The sequence below is a fragment of the Aquarana catesbeiana genome, linkage group LG11 (genome assembly GCF_042186555.1).
Source record: "Aquarana catesbeiana isolate 2022-GZ linkage group LG11, ASM4218655v1, whole genome shotgun sequence".
In the NCBI taxonomy this organism is placed as follows: domain Eukaryota; kingdom Metazoa; phylum Chordata; class Amphibia; order Anura; family Ranidae; genus Aquarana; species Aquarana catesbeiana.
The window spans coordinates 278,444,728-278,467,768 of NC_133334.1; positions in this window are offsets into that span (position 1 = coordinate 278,444,728).

A 23,041-nucleotide genomic window follows, 5' to 3' on the forward strand; every position below is an offset into this window, starting at 1 on the left:
AGGACCGCGCAATGCAGACGGGTCCAAAGGACCGCACAATCAGACGGGTCCAAAGGACCGCACAATCAGACGGGTCCAAAGGACCGCGCAATGCAGACGGGTCCAAAGGACCGCACAATCAGACGGGTCCAAAGGATCGCACAATCAGACGGGTCCAAGGACCGCGCAATGCAGACGGGTCCAAAGGACCGCACAATCAGACGGTCCAAAGGATCGCGCAATCAGACGGGTCCAAAGGGACCGCGCAATCAGACGGGTCCAAAGGACCGCACAATCAGATGAGTCCAAAGGGCCGCACAATCAGACGGGTCCAAAGGACCGCACAATCAGATGCACAATCAGACGAGTCCAAAGGACCGCACAATCAGATGAGTCCAAAGGACCGCACAATCAGATGAGTCCAAAGGACCGCGCAATCAGACGAGTCCAAAGGACCGCGCAATCAGACGAGTCCAAAGGACCGCACAATCAGACGAGTCCAAAGGACCGCACAATCAGACGGGTCCAAAGGACCGCACAATCAGACGGGTCCAAAGGACTGCGCTGTGCGGGATGTTTTCTTAAAGAAAAGTCATGTGGACAGTATGAAGAAAAGGCTTCATAAAAATAAAGGCAAAGTGGGGTATGGTGAATATAGGAAATGAAAGAAATAGGAGCAGGATATTGTATATAAGGAAAGGAATAATATTTATACCTGTTTGCAAATTTATTAGGGGAGGGGGGGATTCACTAAAACTGGAACAGCTGTGCATGACAGCCAATCAGCTTCTAGCTTCAGCTTGTTCAGTTAAGCTTTGGAGATGAAAGCTAGAAGCTGATTAGTTGTCGTGCACAGCTGCTCCAATTTCTAGCTGCTCCAGTCTTAGTAAAATTTTCCTCATTGTGCTCTATCACCTACCCTCCTCCCTCCCTTCCTTCCTTCCTTCCTTCCTTCCTTCCTTCCTTCCTTCCTTCCTTCCTTCCTTCCTTCCTTCCTTCCTTCCTTCCTTCCTTCCTTCCTTCCTTCCTTCCTTCCTTCTCTCCTTCCTTCCTTCCTTCCTTCCTTCCTTCCTTCCTTCCTTCCTTCCCCAACTGTTGCAGTCCTCTGCCCCCCTCTTCCTTCCTTTCCTTCGTCCTTTCTTCTTCTCCCCCTTTCTCCTTCCTCCTTCCTCCTTTCCTTCCTTTGCAAACTGGTGCATTCCTCTGCCCCCTCCTTCCTCCCTACCTTCATTCCAGTTCCTTCCTTTCGTCCTTCCTTTAATCATATCTCTTTCCTTTCCTCCTCACCTCCCTGTCTTCCTTCCTTATCTTTTCTTCTTCCTTTGTTGCATTCTTCTGCTCCCTCCCTCCCCTTCCTTCTATCGTTCCTTCCTTCCTTCTATTCTTTCTCTTTGTCCTTCCTTTTATTTTTTTTACCTTATCTCTTCCTTACTTCATATCTGTTTCCTCCCTTCTTTCCTTTCTTCCTTTGTTTGGTCCATTCTTTTAATTATCTTCTTCTTCTTTCTCATCCTACCCCCCCCTTTTTTTTTTCCCTTCCTTCTTTATATTACCTTCCTTCTTTCGCGACTCTTCCCTCCCTCTCTCCCTTCCTTCCTTTTGCCCCTTCCTTCTTACATTCTTTTTTTTTTTCATTATTTTCTCTCTTTCAGCCCCCTTCATTTCCTTCATTCTTTTCTACCTTCCAGCACTTTTCCTTCCTTCCTCTTTTATTTTTATCAATTTTTCATTTTCCCTCTTCCTTACTTTATATCCGTTTCCTCCTTTCTTTCCTTTCTTCCTTTGTTTGGTCCATTCTTTTATCCATTTTCACTTTCTTTCTCTTCCTAACCCCCCCTTTTTTTTCTACCTTCTTATATTACCATCCTTCTTTCACAACTCTTTCCTCCCTCTCTCCATTCCTTCTTACATTCCTTTTTTCATTCTTTTCTCTCTTTCAGCCCCCTTCATTTCCTTCCTTCTTTTCTTCCTCCCTCTTTTCTCCTTCCTTCTATTTTACACCATCTATCTTTTCTTCTTCTTTTTTACCTTCCAGCACTTTTTCTTCCTTCCTTCCTTCCTTCCTTCCTTCCTTCCTTCCTTCCTTCCTTCCTTCCTTCCTTCCTTCCTTCCTTCCTTCCTCCCTCCCTCCCTCCCTTCCTTCCTTTCTTCCTTCCATTATTTTATCCATTTTTCCTTTTCCTCTCCTTCCCCACTCCTCCCTTCCCCCCTATTTTGTCTTCCTCTTCCAGCTCTTCCTTATTTCCTCTCCCTTTAATTATTCCTTTTCTTCTCAAAAGCAAATTTAAGTCCCTAATTATCTATTTTTGGACCTAGTATTAGCAGCTCTAAATGACATAATCTACATATGTTAACATTAAGACAACTGTGTATGGCGTTCATTAATGACAGATCCATCATCCGCTTCCGAGGAATAACCTGCACATTTCCCGCACTTCTCCTCCAATGGCGGCCTCTCCCCGATCCGTTATCAGACCCATTATACAGCCGCACTGCACAGCGCTGCGGTGCAGCTTACCCCTCTCCGTAGGCCTGCTGCTCTTACACGGCTCTTTAAATGCTCAGGGAAACGAGATAAATTCTGCTTTCTGGAGATTAGCACTTCTAAGAGCCCATTCCGAGGCCTGGGCCTTCCGTCGCCGCTATTCCCCAGAGCGGCTGTCAGAACGGAGGAGCGATTGCCGTCTTAGGGAAAAAATGTCGGCGCGTCGAATTACGAGGCGTCACGCAGACAGTAAAACATGTGGCAGACTATCCGGGGCTCAAAGCATTTCTCATGTGTGAGTTTGAGAAACAATAATTGCGTTCTTGGTTCGTTCTCCGGCAGCACCTTAAATCAGGAGGGCCTGTTTTCACAGATGCCGCGCCATGAATTAAGAAGGAGGCAAGGCTCATTATGGCGCGCAGTGGGTAATGCCGCGCATATCAACGCTCCTGATGACTCAACTTTCCTCCTCACTGCCGAGAAGAGTTTGTAAAGCGACAAAACTTCTCCCGCTGACAGAGATATTCATTGTGTTTCTAGAATTGCGAGAATGCCTATTAGATGTGTGATAATGAATTGTTCAAGACAGATCCTGAACATACACTATATTATCAAAAGTATTGGGACACCTGCCTTTACACGCACATGAAATTCAATGGCACCCCAGTCTTAGTCCGTAGGGTTCAATATTGAGTTGGCCCACCTTATAACAGCTTCAACGCTTTAAATAATAAAATAATTGGTGGTCAATGTAGGCGTCACCCGTTACTTTGGTGTCGGTGTAGAAATGACCTCCTACAAAAATGGTAGGAGTAGAATGACCCCTTAGAATGATGGCCAGTGTAGAAGTGATCCCTTACGCTGGTGCTCAGAGTAGATTGACCCCTTGGATTGATGGCCAGTGTAGAAGTGGTCACCCTTTAGATTGGTGGTCAACGTAGACATGATCCACTACTTTGGTGGTCGGTGTAGAAGTGACCTCTTACATTGGTGGTCAGTGCAGAAATGACCCTTTAGATTGGTAGTCAATGAAGACATGACCCATTACTGTGTTGGTCGGTGTAGAAATGACCTCTTAGATTGGTGGTAGGAGTAGAGTGACCCCTTAGATTGGTAGTCAGTGTCCCTTACATTGGTAGTCAGTATAGACATGACCCCTTGGAGTGATGGCCAGTGTTGACGTGACCCCTTGGATTGGTGGTTGGTGTAAGTAAACCCTTGGAGTGATGGACAGTGTAGAAGTGACCCCTTAGATTGGCGGTTAGTGTGACTGACCTCTTAGATTGGTGACCAGTGTAGAAGTGACCCCTTAGATTGGTGGTTGGTGTAAGTAAATCCTTGGAGTGATGGCCAGCGTAGAAGTGACCCCTTAGATTGGTGGTTGGTGTAAGTAAACCCTTGGAGTGATGGACAGTGTAGAAGTGACCCCTTAGATTGGTGGTTGGTGTAAGTAAACCCTTGGAGTGATGGGCAGTGTAGAAGTGACCCCTTAGATTGGTGGTTGGTGTAAGTAACCCCTTGGAGTGATGGACAGTGTAGAAGTGACCCCTTAGATTGGCGGTTAGTGTGACTGACCTCTTAGATTGGTGACCAGTGTAGAAGTGACCCCTTAGATTGGTGGTTGGTGTAAGTAAATCCTTAGAGTGATGGACAGTGTAGAAGTGACCCCTTAGATTGGTGGTTGGTGTAAGTAAACCCTTGGAGTGATGGACAGTGTAGAAGTGACCCCTTAGATTGGTGGATGGTGTAGGTAACCCCTTGGAGTGATGGACAGTGTAGAAGTGACCCTTAGATTGGCGGTTAGTGTGACTGACCTCTTAGATTGGTGACCAGTGTAGAAGTGACCCCTTAGATTGGTGGTGGTGTAAGTAAATCCTTAGAGTGATGGACAGTGTAGAAGTGACCCCTTAGATTGGTGGTTGGTGTAAGTAAACCCTTGGAGTGATGGACAGTGTAGAAGTGACCCATTAGATTGGTGGATGGTGTAGGTAACCCCTTGGAGTGATGGCCAGCGTAGAAGTGACCCCTTAGATTGGTGGTTGGTGTAAGTAAACCCTTGGAGTGATGGACAGGTGTAGAAGTGACCCCTTAGATTGGCGGTTGGTGTAACTGACCTCTTAGATTGGTGACCAGTGTAGAAGTGACCCCTTAGATTGGTGGTTGGTGTAAGTAATAAACCCTTGGAGTGATGGACAGTGTAGAAGTGACCCCTTAGATTGGTGGATGGTGTAGGTAACCCCTTGGAGTGATGGCCAGCGTAGAAGTGACCCCTTAGATTGGTGGTTGGTGTAAGTAACCCTTGGAGTGATGGACAGTGTAGAAGTGACCCCTTAGATTGGCGGTTGGTGTAACTGACCTCTTAGATTGGTGACCAGTGTAGAAGTGACCATTTAGATTGGCAATTGGAGTAGAAATGACCCCTTAGATAAGTGGCCGGTGCAAAAATGACTGTTTAGATTGGTGGTCGGTATAGAGGTGACCCCTTACACTAGAGGTCAGTGTGGGCAAGAGACCAATATGCCATTGCTCTCTTCCCAAGGAGCCCCTAGCAACCCTTGGAGGAACCATGGGTTGCACGGAACCTTAGTCGAGACAGGCTGCCCTGCAGTAGGGACCGTTTTTACCTGCATCCATCCCCCTCTCCTCCCTATCCTCTCTGTGTGCACACACCGCTTCATCTGGTATTTATTCCATTACACCTTGTGCTCGCCTCCTTCCTCTAGCTGTAATTTACTGCCAGAACCAGATCTGCATTTAATCTCATTATTCCTGGCGCATGGTGCACTTAATGCTCTATTTAATTTTCTCTCTACTCTGAGTACATCTAATCGGCTTCTCGTACTGTAAGAGGAGACACCGCCCAGGCTTGTGGTTCAATACTGGATTTCCACCTGTAGTTTTGATTTCTGGAAGGAGACATTATTGGTAGAAGACCCACCGTAAAAGTAGTCCTAATGAGATGCAGAAAACCAAACCTCTGTACTACAGTATAGAGATTGAGATGTCTGATGTGTATGGAACTGAGCAGTCCTCTCTGCTCCTCCTTGCATGGTGCTCAGGAGGAAACAAAATGACAGTTTTCATCCAAGGGATTACCGCACAAGAAATCAACCGTGTGCCGGGAGATATCACTCCCTGTGGGGGCCACCAGCACCGTTTTCTCTGATAATCTCCTGAGACGTTGGCTTATTTGTCCATGAATATTACAAAAAAAACCTCTTAAAGCAGAAATCCAGCCTTCCCTCCAGTCTTGCACATTTGTAGAGGGGACTTTTTGTCCTCTATGTGAAATAAATAAAGTAAAAAAATAGCCACAAGGTAAAAAAATTTAAAAAAATCCCCCCCCCCCCCACAATTTTTTTTGCCCCTCCCATCCCTACGCACGCACAGAGATGCCTATGTACAAAAACAGTGCTTGCGACACATAACATACCGCTGCTAGACATGAGCAGAATTTAAAATATTTATTTTGTTTCATTTCGATACGTTATTTACACAAATTTGTTTTGTTAAATGTATTTAATTTGTTTCGTTTATTAGAATTCGATTTTAATTTTCCGAATTCAATTCGGTCGAATTATGAAAATTCGAATTTGAATTAGAATCTAATTCCATTCGAATTCTAATTTATTCTATTCGAAATTCGAATTTTGGAAGGTGGTTATATTCTATTTTGTTCTATGCTATTGTTTTTTTTTCTATTCTATTATCTTATTTTCTATTCTATTCTTTTATTTTCTATTACACTCTATTCTTTTCTATTCTATTCGAATTCAAAATTTATTCTATTCGAAATTCGAATTTCAGAAGATGGTTCTATTCTATTCTATTGTTTTTTTCTATTCCTTTCCATTCTAATCTATTCTTTTATTTTTATTTCTATTCTATTCAAATTTATTCCATTCGAAATTGGAATTTCGGAAGATGGTTATAATCTATTTTATTCTATTCTATTGTTTTTTTCTATTCTATTGTAATCTTTTATCTTCTATTCTTTTCATATGCGAATACATATTCTATTCAGATTTTGGGAAATGGTTATATTTTTTCCTATTTTATTCTAAGTACATATCTATATCTATCAATTTATTTCTATTTTATTCTATTCTATTATTTTTTATTTCTAATCTATTTTATTCTCTTATTTTCTATTCATATGCGAATATATATTCTATTCAGATTTTGGGAAATGGTTATATTTTTTTCTATTTTATTCTATGTATATATTTATATATATCAATTTATTTCTATTTTATTTTATTCTATTGTTTTTTCTATTCTATTGTAATCTTTTATTTTCTATTCTTTTTTTTTTTTTCACAATATAAGTTTTTATTGAAAAAACAAAGTTCAAACAAATACAATAAGTACAAAGTTTACATATCATAAAGAACAAATCTTTCTATTCTATTCATATGTGAATATATATTCTATTCAGATTTTGGGAAATGGTTATATTTTTTTCTATTTTATTCTATGTATATATCTATATATATCAATTTATTTCTATTTTATTATATTCTATTGTATTCTATTGTTTTTTTTTCTATTCTATTCAATTCAAATTTTAATTTATTCCATTCAAATCTGAATCTATTCTATTCGAAATTCGAATTTCGGAAGATGGTCCTGTTCTTTCTATTTTATTCTATGGGTTTTCTATTCTATTCTTTTCTATTTTATTTCAATTACATTTTTTTCTATTTGGAATTTGAATTTCATAAGATGGTTATAGTGTATTTTATTCTATTCCTTTATTTTCTATTCTGTTTTATTCTGTTCTTTTATTTCCTATTTTATTTTGTTCTGTTTTACTCTATTCTTTTCTATTCTATTCTTTTATTGTCTATTCTATTGCTTCCCATTCTATTTTATTCTATTTAGAAATTCCAATTCCAATCGAATTCGAAAACTATTGGAATTCAATTTGAATTTGAATTTTGTCCAAAATTTCACTATTTTGGATAAGTTTAAATCCGTTACTATTCTAATTTGAATATTCGGATACATCTGAATTTCTGTATAACGAAAAAATTTGCAGAAATTTTGATTTGGAAAGAAACGAACCGCACACGTCCCCCTCCTGCCACCCTCCGGTGCTTCTAAAGGAAGGAATCCACCAGCGACAGAAGTTTACCATAGAGCTGACTGAGGACCAGATGCTCCCCGGCCATCTCTATGGCTCTCGGAGGCCGGACGCGACGTTATGACGTCACGTCTGGCCCGGTAGTTGTAAACACTGCCGTGTGTTCGGCTGGAAAGCCTAAGATCTTTTTTTTTCTTAATCCCAGGCTTTTCATCCTAGAGGAGAGATGTGGGGAATTATAGACCCCCAGATCTCTCCATAAAGAGGACCTGTCATGCCCTATTCCTATTACAAGGGATGTTTACATTCCTTGTAATGGGAGTAAAAGTGATAAAAATGTAAAGGGAAAGTGTAAATAAAAAATAAAAAATAAAATAAATAATAAAAAAAAAAATGAAATTGTCCCCGTCCCCTCTTGTTTGTAAGTGGAAGCGAACGCATACATAGGTCGCATCTGCATATGTAAATGATGTTCAAAGCACACATGCGAGGTATCGCCGCGAACATTAGAGCGAGAGCAATAATTCTAGCGCAAGACCCCCTCTGTAACTCTAAACTGGTAACCTGTAGAAATGTTTAAAGCGCCGCCAATGGAGATTTTTAAGCATCGTAGTTTGTCACCGTTCCACGAGCGTGCGCAATTTTAAAGCGCGACATGTTAGGTATCTATTTACTCAGCGTAACATCATCCTTCACATTATACAAAAAGATTGGGCTAACGTAGCTGTTTAACTTTTATTTTTTTATTCATATTTTTAAAATAAAAAGTGGGTTTGAAAAATTGCTGCGCAAATACCGCGTGACAAAAAAAATGCAATGATCACCATTTTATTACCTAGGGTCTCTGCTAAAAATGTTTGGGGTTCTGTGTAATTTTATAACAAAAAAAAAAACAAAAAAAACAATGATTTTTACATGTAGGAGAGGAATGCCGGAATTCGCCCGGAATGGAAGCGGTTAAACGTGCGTCTGATGAAGAAATTGTAATTTTTCCCTACTCATGGATCAATAATACATAAGAATGTAGATGGGGGGGGGGGGGGGGGGGTTTCACCTACAGACCAAATACTACAGGAACGTCCTTACTACGAACCGACCAATCCCCTTTCAGGAATGTGCACTGTCTTCCTTTAAAAGGTAATACTGCTTTCCAGGGAAAAGACTTGGAGTGCCGCTCCAAGGAGGAAGGAGAAGTTTTATTTGGTCTCCAGGAATAGGGGTGCCGGCGTCAAGATGTAATTATTCTGGGAATTTTTGAAGCCATGGGAAAAAAAAATTCCCCTGGGAAAAAATTTTAATTTTCTGAAAAATGTAAAATAAAAATTCAGTGTGGAGGAGTTTTACAAATTAAAAGTCATTTTGTTACATTGGGAAGGTGAAATGTATATAAAAGTATTATGCTTAAAATAAAAATACAGCTTATTCAGTAAATAAAAACTTTCTTTTTAAAATTGTATTTTTTATTACAAATGGAATAACAAGGGCTGTATATGATAAGAGCATTTCACCTGTATATGAGAACAGGTAACTCCTCCCCCATAATAATGTAGTCCTGCCAATATACACTCATCGGCCACTTTATTAGGTACACCTGTTCCATTGCTTGGTAACACAAATTGCTAATCAGCCAATCACATGGCAGCAGCTCAATGCCTTTAGGCATCTAGACGTGGTGAGGATGACTTGCTGAAGTTCAAATCGAGTGAACGCGGCATGGTTGTTGGTGGCAGGCAGGCTGCTCTAGGTATTTCTGGAATTTACACACACAACCATCTCTCGAGAATGGTGGGGAAAAGAGAAAATATCCAGTGAGCGGCAGTTGTGTGGAGGAAAATGCCTTGTTGATGTCAGAGGAGAATGGGCAGACTGGTTCCAGATGATAGAAAGGCAACAGTGACTCAAATAACCCCTCGTTACATCCAAGGTATGCAGAATACCATCTCTGAATGCACAATACATGCAACCTTGAAGCAGATGGGCTACAGCAGCTGAAGACCACACCGGGTGCCACTCCTGTCAGCTAAGAACAGGAAACTGAGGCAACAATTGGCACAGGATCACCAAAATTGGACAATAGAAGATTGGAAAAACGTTGCCTGGTCTGATGAGTCTGGATTTCAGACATTCAGATGGTGGGGTCAAAATTTGCCGCATGGATCCATCCTGCCTTGTATCACCGGTTCAGGCTGGTGGTGGGGGTGTAATGGTGTGGGGGATGGGATATCACCGGTTCAGGCTGGTGGTGGGGGTGTAATGGTGTGGGGGATGGGATATCACCGGTTCAGGCTGGTGGTGGGGTGTAATGGTGTGGGGGATGGGGTATCACCGGTTCAGGCTGGTGGTGGGGGTGTAATGGTGTGGGGGATGGGGTATCAACGGTTCAGGCTGGTGGTGGGGTGTAATGGTGGGGGGGATATTTTCTTGGCACACTTTATACCCCTTAATACCAATTGAGAATTGTTTAATCACCACGGCCTACCTGAGTATTGTTGCTGACCATGTCCATCCCTTTATGACTACAGTGTCCCCATCTTCTGATGGCTCCTTCCAGCAGGATAATGTCACCATGTCACAAAGCTCCAATCATCTCACCACTGGACAATGAGGTCCCGGTACTCCAATGGCCTCCACACTCACCACATCTCATCCAATAGAGCACCTTTGGGATGTGGTGGAACGGGAGATTGGCGTCATGGATGTGCAGCCGACAAATCTGCAGCAACTGCGTGATGCTGTCATGTCACTATAGACCAAAATCTCTGGGGAACGTTTCCAACACCTTGTTGTATCTATGCCACCAAGAATGAAGGCAAAAGGGGGTCCAACCCGCTACTAGCAAGGTGTACCTAATAAAGTGGCCGGTGAGTGTACATTTGCACTTACTGACAATACTGATCCAGAAGCATATATTGCTCTATGAAGAGCTCGATGAATGTTCTCCTGATTTTCAGGTGCAATTTTCTCTACAAATGAAGGGATTGTGTATTTTCGGGAGGCCGTGGTTTGTAACACTTCTTTACTTGAAGATGCTGCTGATGAAGAAACACTTTGTGATGATCAAGAAGCAGCAATACGTGTTTCTGGAATGAGAACTCTGAGGGAAAGGCTCCTCCCACTTTCATTCTGGTCCTCATTATTTAATTTCATAACATATTTATCATGTCTTTAGGGCCCCTCTGGCATGCCAGGATGTGTTTTGTCTTTCTTGTAGCATTTGGAAAAGAATATTTCTTCTCACAATATTTGCAAATTGCAGCTTTGCTCTCACCAGAAATTGCAATGTGGAAATGTTTCCAAACTCTAGATGCTGCACCATTTTCCAGAGAGGAGGAAAGGAAAAAAAACGATTTACTGAGCAGACTATAGGGAAACATTATGCTGTGATAGTGGAGAACATTCATTTGAATCATTTAAAGGTTATAAATATAAACGATTTTGACAGATAAATTTACCCTCTTATCTGCAGACTAAGGCCTGATAGGACAGAAATGATCATCTATCCCAACAATTACCCAACTGTAGGAGGTACAAGATGAAGCTCACAAGCAAACTAAACTGGAGCCTTTTCCCTGCAGTGCCCCCTAGTGGCAGAAATGCACATTTTTTTTTGTTTGAGAACTGTATTGAGAAGTACAGTGTTACTTGAACTGTATTCCAGGATTTGCTTATCTTCAGTTGAGAGAACTTGTAATAATTTAAGACTTTACATAAAGTCTCAGAAATCTTTCTTTAAGGTATTCATGTGATATAGTTTGCATGCCATTACATATTACATAGTTACATAGTAGGTGAGGTTGATAGCCCATTATCTTATCACTGCCTGCACACCATTGACTGGGGAGGTGAGCGGACCCATCAATAGACAGAAAACTCTGAGGGATCCTAGGACTCCTGGGAGCAGTGGCAATGCTGGGGGAGGCGGGTGTGATCAGTGGCAATGCTGGGGGGGTTGATGGAATTAGTGGCAGTGGTGGGGGGGGGGTGGGATTAGTTAGGAGGCAGTATACTGTGTCAAATTCTGAATCTTGTAGAGCAAAGCTGGAATGGCATGTATATAGTGGGGGATTCTACACTGACCACCAATGTTAGGGTAGATTTACACTGACCACCAATGTAATAGGGAATTTACACTGACCACCAATGTAATGGGGAATTTACACTGACCACCAGTGTAATGGGGAATTTACACTGACCACTAGTGTAATGGGGAATTTACACTGACCACCAATGTGAGGGGGGATTTACACTGACCACCAATGTGAGGGGGGATTTACACTGACCACCAATGTAATGGGGAATTTACAATGACCACCAATGTGAGGGGGGATTTGCACTGATCACCATGTAATGGGAGATTTTACTTTTGGGGAATTAATATTCGCTAACGTCTTCCTGTTTTTCCTCCCGGCCAATCAGGAAGCAGGTCCTGAGACCCAATTGGCCAGGGGTCCTAAGTCCTGAATGGCGCAGGGGGGGCCTGGCGGGCGACCTGATGCGGCGATCAAGCAATGGGGGGATGGGGGATAGCGGCGATTGAGTGAGCGACGAGCGGGGTGGGGGTTGGTTGGCTGGCTGGCTGGGGGGCCGCTGGCCGCCTCCCCTGAGAAAATTGAGTACCAGCCACCACTGGTTACAACAGTGTGCGAAAAACACAAAAAAGGGTTAAAAAAGGTTATTTTGATTTTAATCTAGGAAAGTAATCAATATTTGAAATGTGAAGCCAGCACTCATTTTGTAGATAGCACTCCAATGTGTTAATTGAAACTGCTACCAAAATAAAAAAAAAGTGATTTTTCTAATACAACCCACACGTATATACAGTATATATCTATATATCTATATATATAAAAGTGGAGTCTGCTGCAGTTCTTGAGAGCAAACGTGTCAATTTAATTCCTCGCAAGGAACATTCAGTAATAACAAATGTGACATACAGCTCGTTCGGTGAGATCCGCGGCAAACGGTTGGCGGCTGTAGAAGTGTAGCTACAGCCGAGCCTAGAGAATGAATCGATACGGGTTGCGATAGGAGATAAAAGGATTAAATAGCTAATAAGCCGACCACCCCCCCCCCCTCAACTCAGGAGAGCCGAAAAGATAAATGCATTGCGGTAAGAGGAAAGTAATTATCACCAGGGCTGGATTGTGTACATATTAATTGGGGCATCCATGATAAGGCGAGAGCCTAATTTGATGGTAAGCGATTGCTTTCTTGGCCTTGCACAATGTACACAACACATGAGTCATCGCTGAGAGGATTGTCTGAACTCGGGTCCAGGTTTGATAAGCTAATTAGAAGTCGTGCTAGCAATGAAAAGGAAAAAAAAAAATAATAATAAACAAAGTTGAGAAGAAAGGGGAAAAAAAATCCAATAAAAAAAAAAATATAAAAAACACTCTTCAAAAAAAAAATGTATGGCAAAGCAGAAAAAGCTTTCAAAATAACGCACACAAAGCTCAAGCCGACCTGAAATGACATTTAGTTTGCTGAAGTGCATCATACACAATTGATTATTTAAAATATAAAATACTTGTTTTACCCTTTTTTTTCGTTTTTACTCGTTGTTGCATCTAGGGGCTTCATTCACTCCAGTGATGGCTGACGTCTACCAGTTTAGGATGGAATTCTCTGGTCAATACTCTTCTGTTGTACCAGGGCCTTCTTGCCATCCACTTGGCCCTAGAGTTATGCCTAGGTTACCTTGTATAATTCATCTCTATTCAAAACTCCTTAGGTTGTAGTTGGGCCCCCCTGACAGTCATTGGAGCCTAGGCTTTTGCGTACGTTGCCTCATGTATAGTCCATCTTTGGTCGAGGACCTTCAGGTTGTAGCTGGGCCCCCTGACCTCCACCAGACCCTAGGCTTCTGTCTAGATTGCCTTGTGTATAATCCATCTTTGGTCAAGAATCTCCTGGTTGTACCTGGGCCCTCTTGACATCCACGTGGCACCAGAGTTAGGCCTAGGTTGTCTTGTGTATAATACATCTATTGTCAAGACTCTCCAGGTGGTACCTGGGAAGTCATGACATCCACTTGGCCCCAGAGTTATGCCTAGGTTGCCTTATGTATAATCCATCTCTGGTCAAAATTCTTCAGGTTGTAGCTGGGCCCCTTTGACATCGACTAGGCCCTAGGCTTCTGCATAGTTTGCCTCATGTATAATCCATCTTTGGTCAGGCTCTTCAGGTTGTAGCTGGACCATTTGACCTCCACCAGGCCCTAGGCTTCTGCCTGGGTCGCCTTGTGTATAATCCGTCTCTGGTCAAGATCTGGGCCAACCCTGACATCCACTTGACCCAGAGACTTATGCCTACGTTGCATTGTGTGTAATCTATGTCTGGTCAAAGCTCTTCAGGTTGTGCCTGGAACCTCTTGACATCTTCTTGGCCCTAGGCTTCTACGCAGGTTGCCTTATGTATAAACCATCTTTGTTCAGGGTTCTTCAGGTTGTAGCTGGGCCCCTTGACCTCCAGCAGGCCCTCAGTTTCTGCCTATGTTGTATTGTGTGTAATCTATCTCTGGTCAAAGCTCTTCAGGTTGTGCCTGGAACCTCTTGACATCTTCTTGGCCCTAGGCTTCTACGCGGGTTGCCTTATGTATAATCCATCTTTGTTCAGGGCTCTTCAGGTTGTAGCTGGGCCCCTTGACCTCCAGCAGGCCCTCGGTTTCTGTCTATGTTGCATTGTGTGTAATCTATCTCTGGTCAAAGCTCTTCAGGTTGTGCCTGGAACCTCTTGACATCTTCTTGGCCCTAGGCTTCTACGCAGGTTGCCTTATGTATAATCCATCTTTCTTTGGGGCTCTTCAGGTTGTAGCTGTGCCCCTTGACCTCCGGCAGACCCTCGGCTTCTGCCTAGGTCAGCTTAATCCATACTTGGTCAAGATTCTTCAGGCTGAAGCTGGGCCCCCCTGAGACCTACTGGTTTCTGGTCTCCACTGAAGATGCCTTGTGTATAATCCATACTTGGCCAAGATTCTTCAAGTTGTAGCTGGGCCCCCCTAAACCTACTGGGTCCTGGCCTCTACTGAAGTTGCCTTGTGGATAATCTATCTCTGGTCAAGACTCTTCAGGTTGTAACTGAACCCCCCTGACATCCATCAGGCCCTAGACTTCTGGGGAGTCAGCTGTAGGTGGTAATTGCCACCAGAGATGGAGACCCTTTGGCAGTTGTGACAATTACCACCTCCAGCTAAAATGTCCCATAGGAAGGATTTGTCAAAATACAAACAAACCTTAGAGGCTCCAAACTAAACACAAGTGTTCCCAGTGGAGCCTATTTAAGTATCATATTCTATATAAATCTATTCCGCTCATTACAGAAGCCCGATTTCTTCTTTAAACAATATGATTAAGATCCCTTTACATTGGGGGTTTTGACTGGTATTTGACTATTAGCACAAGATACGCCAAGGGATAGCGATGTTGCAGAATAGATTATTTCGAGTAATTATGGCAGAATGTAATTACTGCCGAGATTGAGGTCAGGAGATGGCATTTAGCATCACTGACTTAAGAGATTCCTGAGCAAATTTATCATGCCATTTGGCTCCTCGGCCAATTATTAAAAGCTAACATTTTGTATAACACGCTGGAAAATGTTTCCTTTTGGGTCTTAGATTTGATGGACAGCTCAGCGCGTCGGTGCGAATCATGTATAGGAGCTCCATGGAGTTCAGTCGTTCCTTTTACCTGGCACCAGTCACCATGACAAGGTAGACATGATGTTATTTTTCTAATGTGGACTGAACATCAGATATATTTAATGTTAAATGCAAACACAAAAGTGTTAACACATCCAGGAATTGTTACCACTCATAGAGATCACATTTCCCCCCTAACAATGCCTTCATCTCTCCCCAAAAAGGACAGTGCCCTCTTTGCTCAGGCATCAGCATTTACTTTCTACATTAAAATCCCTCCCTTAGATGGCGTGATCATACTATTTAGATTTCTGTGTCTGATACAGACAAACCCTCTGCTGCTACTTCTTAACCCCCGAGACTTGCTACAGAGTTACAATATACAGTGATCACTGTGGGAGAGAGGAGACTGAGAAAATGCTACTTTCTGCCTGCAGCAGACCAATGTCATAATTCTTACAGATTGTACCTTTTAGCTTAGGCACTAGCCTGGAGTACAAGGACTTTGTCATTATAAAGGTATTACAGTAATATATCATTTTTTTTTAATTATACTTTTGATGTATATAGTGAGATGCCAGGAATTTACAGCATACAGCCTTGTATAGGTAATGAGACGTCTAATTTAATGTTTATTACACCGCCATGAATAGCTTAATGCACCTTCCCTGCTAAACCACTGAAATCGGGGTTTAAAAAAAAATAAACTCCCCAATTTACTTACCTGAATCTGTGGTCATGTGACGTGTCAGGTCTTTTTTTTTTTTTAGTTTCCTCTTCATTTCTTCCTTCCACTCCTTCCTTCAAACCTTCTTGTCTCTGTTTCATCCCCCTTCATTTCCTTCCTTCCTTCAAACCTTCGTTTCTTAAATTCCCCTTCCACCATTTGCTCCATCTGTCCTTCATTCCTTCTATTCCCCCTCCCCTTCTTCCTCTTAGACCCTTTCTTTCTTTTCTTCCTTCCTTCCTTCCTTCCTTCCTTCCTTCCTTCCTTCCTTCCTTCCTTCCTTCCTTCCTTCCTTCCTTCCTTCCTTCCTCCAAACTGTCATTATATACCATCCTTTTTTCGTGACTCTTCCCTTTCTTCCTTCCTATATTCATTCTTTTCTTCCTTCCAGCCCTCATCATTTTTTCTTTGTCTTTTCATTCATTATATCCTGTCCATCTTTTTTGACTATTCCCTTCCTTCCTTCCTTCCTTCCTTCCTTCCTTCCTTCCTTCCTTCCTTCCTTCCTTCCTTCCTTATTTCCTTCCTTCGTCTTAGACCCTTCCTCCCTTTTCTTCTCCTCCCTTTCTTCATTATATTCCATTTTTATTTATTGACCCTTTCCTTTCCTTTCCTTCCTCCAAACTGTCATCATTATATACCATCCTTCTTTCATGACTCTTCCCTTTCTTCCTTCCTATATGCATTCTTTTCTCCCTTCCAGCCCTCTTCATTTCTTTGTTTCGTTCCTTTCTTTCTCCCTTCATTTATTATATCCTGTCCTTCTTTTTTGATGATTCCCTTCCTTCCTTCCTTCCTTCCTTCCTTCCTTCCTTCTTTCCTTCCTTCCTTCCTTCCTTCCTTCCTTCCTTCCTTCCTTCCTTCCTTCCTTTATTAATGCTTTTCTCCCTTCCAGCCCTCTTCCTTTCCCTTCCTTCCTTTCTTCTTTCCTTCCTTTTCTCCATCCTGTCCTTTTTTTGTCTCTCACTTTCCTACCCTCCTTTCCTCTTCCTTCCTTTCTATTCCTTCCTTCCTTCCTTCCTTCCTTCCTTCCTTCCTTCCTTCCTTCCTTCCTTCCTTCCTTCCTTCCTTCCTTCCTTCCTTCCTTCCTTCCTTCCCCAACTGTGGCATTCCTCTGCCCCCTCTTCCTTCCTTGCTTCCTTCCATTTTTTGTTCCTTCTTTCACCAACTGTTGTATACTGTACCTCTGTCCCATATTCTTCTTGTTTTCCTTCTTTACGTCCCTCCTTCCTTTTCTCCATCCTGTCCTCCTCCTTTTTTACTCTTCCTTTACTCTTCTTTCTTCCTTCCTTCCTTCTGCCCTTCACCAACTGTTGCATTCCTCTGCCCGCCCTTTTTCCTTCCCTTTTCTTATTTTTTTCCTTCCCTTCCTACCCTTCTTAACTCTTCTTTCTTCCTTGCTTTTTCCCTTCATTTCCTTCCCTCCTTCTATCCTTTGCCAACTGTTGCATTCATCTGCCCCCTTTCCTTCCTTCCTTTGTTCCTTCCTTCAACTGTTGCATACCTCTGCTCCTTTTCTTCTTTTTTTACTTCCTTACTTCCTTCCTTTTCTCCACCCTGTCCTTTTTTTCCTTTCCTTTCCTTTCCTTTCCTTTCCTTTCCTTTCCTTTCCTTTCCTTTCCTTTCCCTTTCCCTTTCCCTTTCCCTTTCCCTTTCCCTTTCCCTTTCCTTTCCTTTCCCTTTCCCTTTCCCTTTCCCTTTCCCTTTCCCTTTCCCTTTCCCTTTCCTTTCCCTTTCCCTTTCCCTTTCCCTTTCCCTTTCCCTTTCCCTTTCCCTTTCCCTTTCCCTTCCCTTCCTCCCTCCTATGACCTGGTCTGATATAACATATACATAGTTGATCAGATGATGGGGGAGTATACAGAGAGATGAATTGTTCGGTGAACACGGATATTGGACAGAAGAGAACGTTTAGTGGATATCTTTGATCTCGTTACCCGCTGACCCCGGGAATCATCCAGAGGGGTTGTGCTTATGATTAGTCCCCGGTGGTCACCTTGTCTGGGACTGGCGGGAGGAATCTGTATATTTACGCAGAGTGCTCGTGGCCAGCTATCGCTGTGTTCTGCCGTGTCCCTGCATATGTTTCTGCCATAAAAACAAACGATAATGGCGTTCGTCTTCCAGCACCCGCCGTATTGTTACAACCAAAACATTATTTCCGGAGGTATTAAACCGCGCCATAAAAACACTCCATTACTCTCATCATTTGTATTATTTTTAACGCAGGATCACAAAGAGCAGAAGTTTTGAAATGAAAACGCAAAAAAAAAAGCTCATTTAGCCGTTTACTCGGCACGTGTTGAAGTTTTTACGGCTTCCGAAGCGTAATGGCGTTCGTTCGTAAACAGATCTGAGCTCGCCTCCATCGCCGTGTTACATTGTGAACGTTTTTATACCAGGTATAATTCCGCTATTACATGTGCAATCTAATCTCAATGTGCGGCCGTAAAAAAAATTTGCAGCCAAAATGCGTAAACAAAATAATTTTTTACAACTTCTGTGTGCGTCCCTTAAATTCTATTTATCTGCGCCGTTTAATTTTATGCCCGCTCGTTCCGTCAGTTTAGGGCGCTGGCAAAGACTGTATATAATACCGACCTTCATATATCTGAATATGTCAGAGAATCTGCCAGACTTTTACCAGACCGGCTGAGAAAAATCAACGCTGAAGTTTAGAATTTCTTCATTGCCGCCATGTTTAAAGGGGAACACCGGCCCGGTACAACGTCGCCAGTGATAGTTTACAAAATCAACGTATGTAAAGTTTGGAAAATAAGAGCGCATGTACAGCAAAAACATTTTTTTATTTTTGCATAGAGAGGATTGGTATTAGAATGTATTAGAACCTCTGTCCAGTTTTTATTACTGTCCGTGTCCCCGCTACGTAGATTCATCCTCTCTATTTATAATGGCGGCCGTTGTCACCGAGACAGAAAGGGATGGGAAACCCAGAGTGTTACAGGTGTCACCAGAATACCATGTGTGAGTGAATCTTCCAGTGGGGACACCAGTTCTGGTGACAACTGTCTAATAGGAGAATTGTATTCAATTTGTAGAAATTTCCTATCAGTCTCTTTTGTCTCCAGGTCAGGAAGTGAAGGGAAGTCGCCTCATCGGGATACAGCTGGCAAAAAAAAAAAACCTGAATTGGGTTTTATCTCTTCTGTACTCTATCCCCCCCTATCTCTACCTACACATTACATTACACGCTCCTTTTTATTTACTTTAACTTTGGATTTTTTTTTCTTTTTTTCGCTTTTTTTTTTTTTTTTTTACTTTTCCTTTCCTAGTCATTGTATATTTGAGTTATTTTGGATAATATGTTTTTTCTTTTCATGACTCTTCTCTTTCTTCCTTCCAACATTCATTCTTTTCTCCCTTCCAGCCCTCTTCATTTCTTTCCTTTCCTTCTCCCTTCATTTATTATATCCTGTCCTTCTTCTTTCTTGACTATTCCCTTCCTTCTCTTCTCCTCCCTTTCTTCATTATATTCCATTTTTCTTTATTGACTCTTCCCTTTCTTCCTTCCTACATTCATTCTTTTCTCCCTTCCAGCCCCTTTCCTTTTCCTTCCTTCCTTCCTTCCTTCCTTCCTTCCTTCCTTCCTTCCTTCCTTCCTTCCTTCCTGGAGAATGGAGGTCTGCAGGTTTGGGGAGGTGAGTGTTACCGAGGAGAGTACGGCGCGTAGATGGATAGATGTGAAAGAATAAATAGAATATGGAAGGGTAGATAGATAGATAGATAGATAGATAGATAGATAGATAGATAGATAGATAGATAGATAGATAGATAGATAAGTATAGGTGGAAGGATTGTATGCAGTCACATGAACCAATGTCTCAGTATATCTGAGCTGGGATTGGCTGGCTCTCACCTGTAGAAGAGGTCATGTGAGGGAAGGGCGAGGCACCAGCCATGTGAGGTTTTGGGTCATTTTTTTTTTCTTTCCGTATGACACGGAATGTCCGGTAACGAGCGGATTTTATATATTTTTTTGTCTAGAAAACGCAGAAGTTGCTCCTCATTCAGTCCAATCACAGCTCCTCATTTTTAGAATTCTTGCACAGGTGTGTGATTGTTCCAGTCACCCGGCACACACTGAGCCCTTTCCATGGAACACACAGACTCTTTTACGGAAGAAGGACCCCCGGCACAGACTAAGCCCTTTACAGGGAACACACAGACTCTTCTATGGAAGGAGGACCCCCGGCACACACTGAGGACCCCCGGCACACACTGAGGACCCCCGGCACACACTGAGCCCTTTCCATGGAACACACGGACTCTTCTATGGAAGGAGGACCCCCCGGAACACACTGACCCTTTCCATGGAACACACAGACTCCTCTATGGAAGGAGGACCCCCCGGCACACACTGAGCCCTTTCCATGGAACACACAGACTCTTCTATGGAAGGAGGACCCCCGGCACACACTGAGCCCTTTCCATAGAACACACAGACTCTTCTATGGAAGGAGGACCCCCGGCACACACTGAGCCCTTTCCATGGAACACACAGACTCTTCTATGGAAGGAGGACCCCCGGCACACACTGAGCCCTTTCCATAAATACACACAGACTCTAATAAGGAAGGAGGACCCCCGGCACACACTGAGCCCTTTCCATGGAACACACAGACTCTTCTATGGAAGGAGGACCCCCGGCACACACTGAGCCCTTTCCATAATACACACAGATTCTTCTACGGAAGGAGGACCCCCGACACACACTGAGCCCTTTCCATGGAACACACGGACTCTTCTATGGAAGGAGGACCCCCGACACACACTGAGGACCCCCGGCACACACTGATCCCTTTACAAGGAACACACGGACTCTTCTATGGAAGGAGGACCCCCCGGAACACACTGACCCTTTCCATGGAACACACAGACTCCTCTATGGAAGGAGGACCCCCCGGCACACACTGAGCCCTTTCCATAAATACACACAGACTCTAATAAGGAAGGAGGACCCCCGGCACACACTGACCCTTTCCATGGAACACACAGACTCTTCTATGGAAGGAGGACCCCCGGCACACACTGACCCTTTCCATGGAACACACAGACTCCTCTATGGAAGGAGGACCCCCGGCACACACTGAGGACCCCGAGCACACACTGACCCTTTCCATGGAACACACAGACTCTTCTATGGAAGGAGGACCCCCGGCACACACTGAGGACCCCGAGCACACACTGACCCTTTCCATGGAACACACAGACTCTTCTATGGAAGGAGGACCCCCGGCACACACTGACCCTTTCCATGGAACACACAGACTCTTCTAAGGAAGGAGGACCCCCGGCACACACTGAGCCCTTTCCATAATACACACAGATTCTTCTACGGAAGGAGGACCCCCGACACACACTGAGCCCTTTCCATGGAACACGCGGACTCTTCTACGGAAGGAGGACCCCCGGCACACACTGAGGACCCCCGGCACACACTGAGCCCTTTCCATGGAACACACAGACTCTTCTAAGGAAGGAGGACCCCCGGCACACACTGACCCTTTCCATGGAACACACAGATTCTTCTATGTAAGGAGGACCCCCGGCACACACTGAGCCCTTTCCAAGGAACTCACAGACTCATCTATGGTAGGAGGACCCCCGGCACACACTGAGGACCCCCGACACACACTGAGCCCTTTCCATAATACACACAGATTCTTCTACGGAAGGAGGACCCCCGGCACACACTGAGCCCTTTCCATAATACACACAAATACACACAGATTCTTCTACGGAAGGAGAACCCCCGGCACACACTGACCCTTTCCATGGAACACACGGACTCTTCTAAGGAAGGAGGACCCCCGACACACACTGAGCCCTTTCCATGGAACACGCGGACTCTTCTACGGAAGGAGGACCCCCGGCACACACTGAGCCCTTTCCATGGAACACACGGACTCTTCTATGGAGGGAGGACCCCCGGCACACACTGAGCCCTTTCCATGGAACACACAGATTCTTCTATGTAAGGAGGACCCCCGGCACACACTGATCCCTTTACAAGGAACACACAGACTCCTCTATGGAAGGAGGACCCCCCGGCACACACTGAGCCCTTTCCATAAATACACACAGACTCTAATAAGGAAGGAGATCCCCCGGCACACACTGACCCTTTCCATGGAACACACAGACTCCTCTATGGAAGGAGGACCCCCGGCACACACTGAGGACCCCGAGCACACACTGACCCTTTCCATGGAACACACGGACTCTTCTATGGAAGGAGGACCCCCGGCACACACTGACCCTTTCCATGGAACACACAGACTCTTCTATGGAAGGAGGACCCCCGGCACACACTGAGCCCTTTCCATAATACACACAGATTCTTCTACGGAAGGAGGACCCCCGACACACACTGAGCCCTTTCCATGGAACACGCGGACTCTTCTACGGAAGGAGGACCCCCGGCACACACTGAGGACCCCCGGCACACACTGAGCCCTTTCCATGGAACACACAGACTCTTCTAAGGAAGGAGGACCCCCGGCACACACTGACCCTTTCCATGGAACACACAGATTCTTCTATGTAAGGAGGACCCCCGGCACACACTGAGCCCTTTCCAAGGAACTCACAGACTCTTCTATGGTAGGAGGACCCCCGGCACACACTGAGGACCCCCGACACACACTGAGCCCTTTCCATAATACACACAAATACACACAGATTCTTCTACGGACGGAGGACCCCCGGCACACACTGAGCCCTTTCCATGGAACACACGGACTCTTCTAAGGAAGGAGGACCCCCGACACACACTGAGCCCTTTCCATAGAACACACAGACTCTTCTACAGAAGGAGGACCCCCGGCACACACTGAGCCCTTTCCATGGAACACACAGACTCTTCTACAGAAGGAGGACCCCCGGCACACACTGAGCCCTTTCCATGGAACACACGGACTCTTCTATGTAAGGAGGACCCCCGGCACACACTGAGCCCTTTCCATGGAACACACGGACTCTTCTATGTAAGGAGGACCCCCGACACACACTGACCCTTTCCATGGAACACACAGACTCTTCTATGGTAGGAGGACCCCCGGCACACACTGAGCCCTTTCCATAGAACACACAGACTCTAATAAG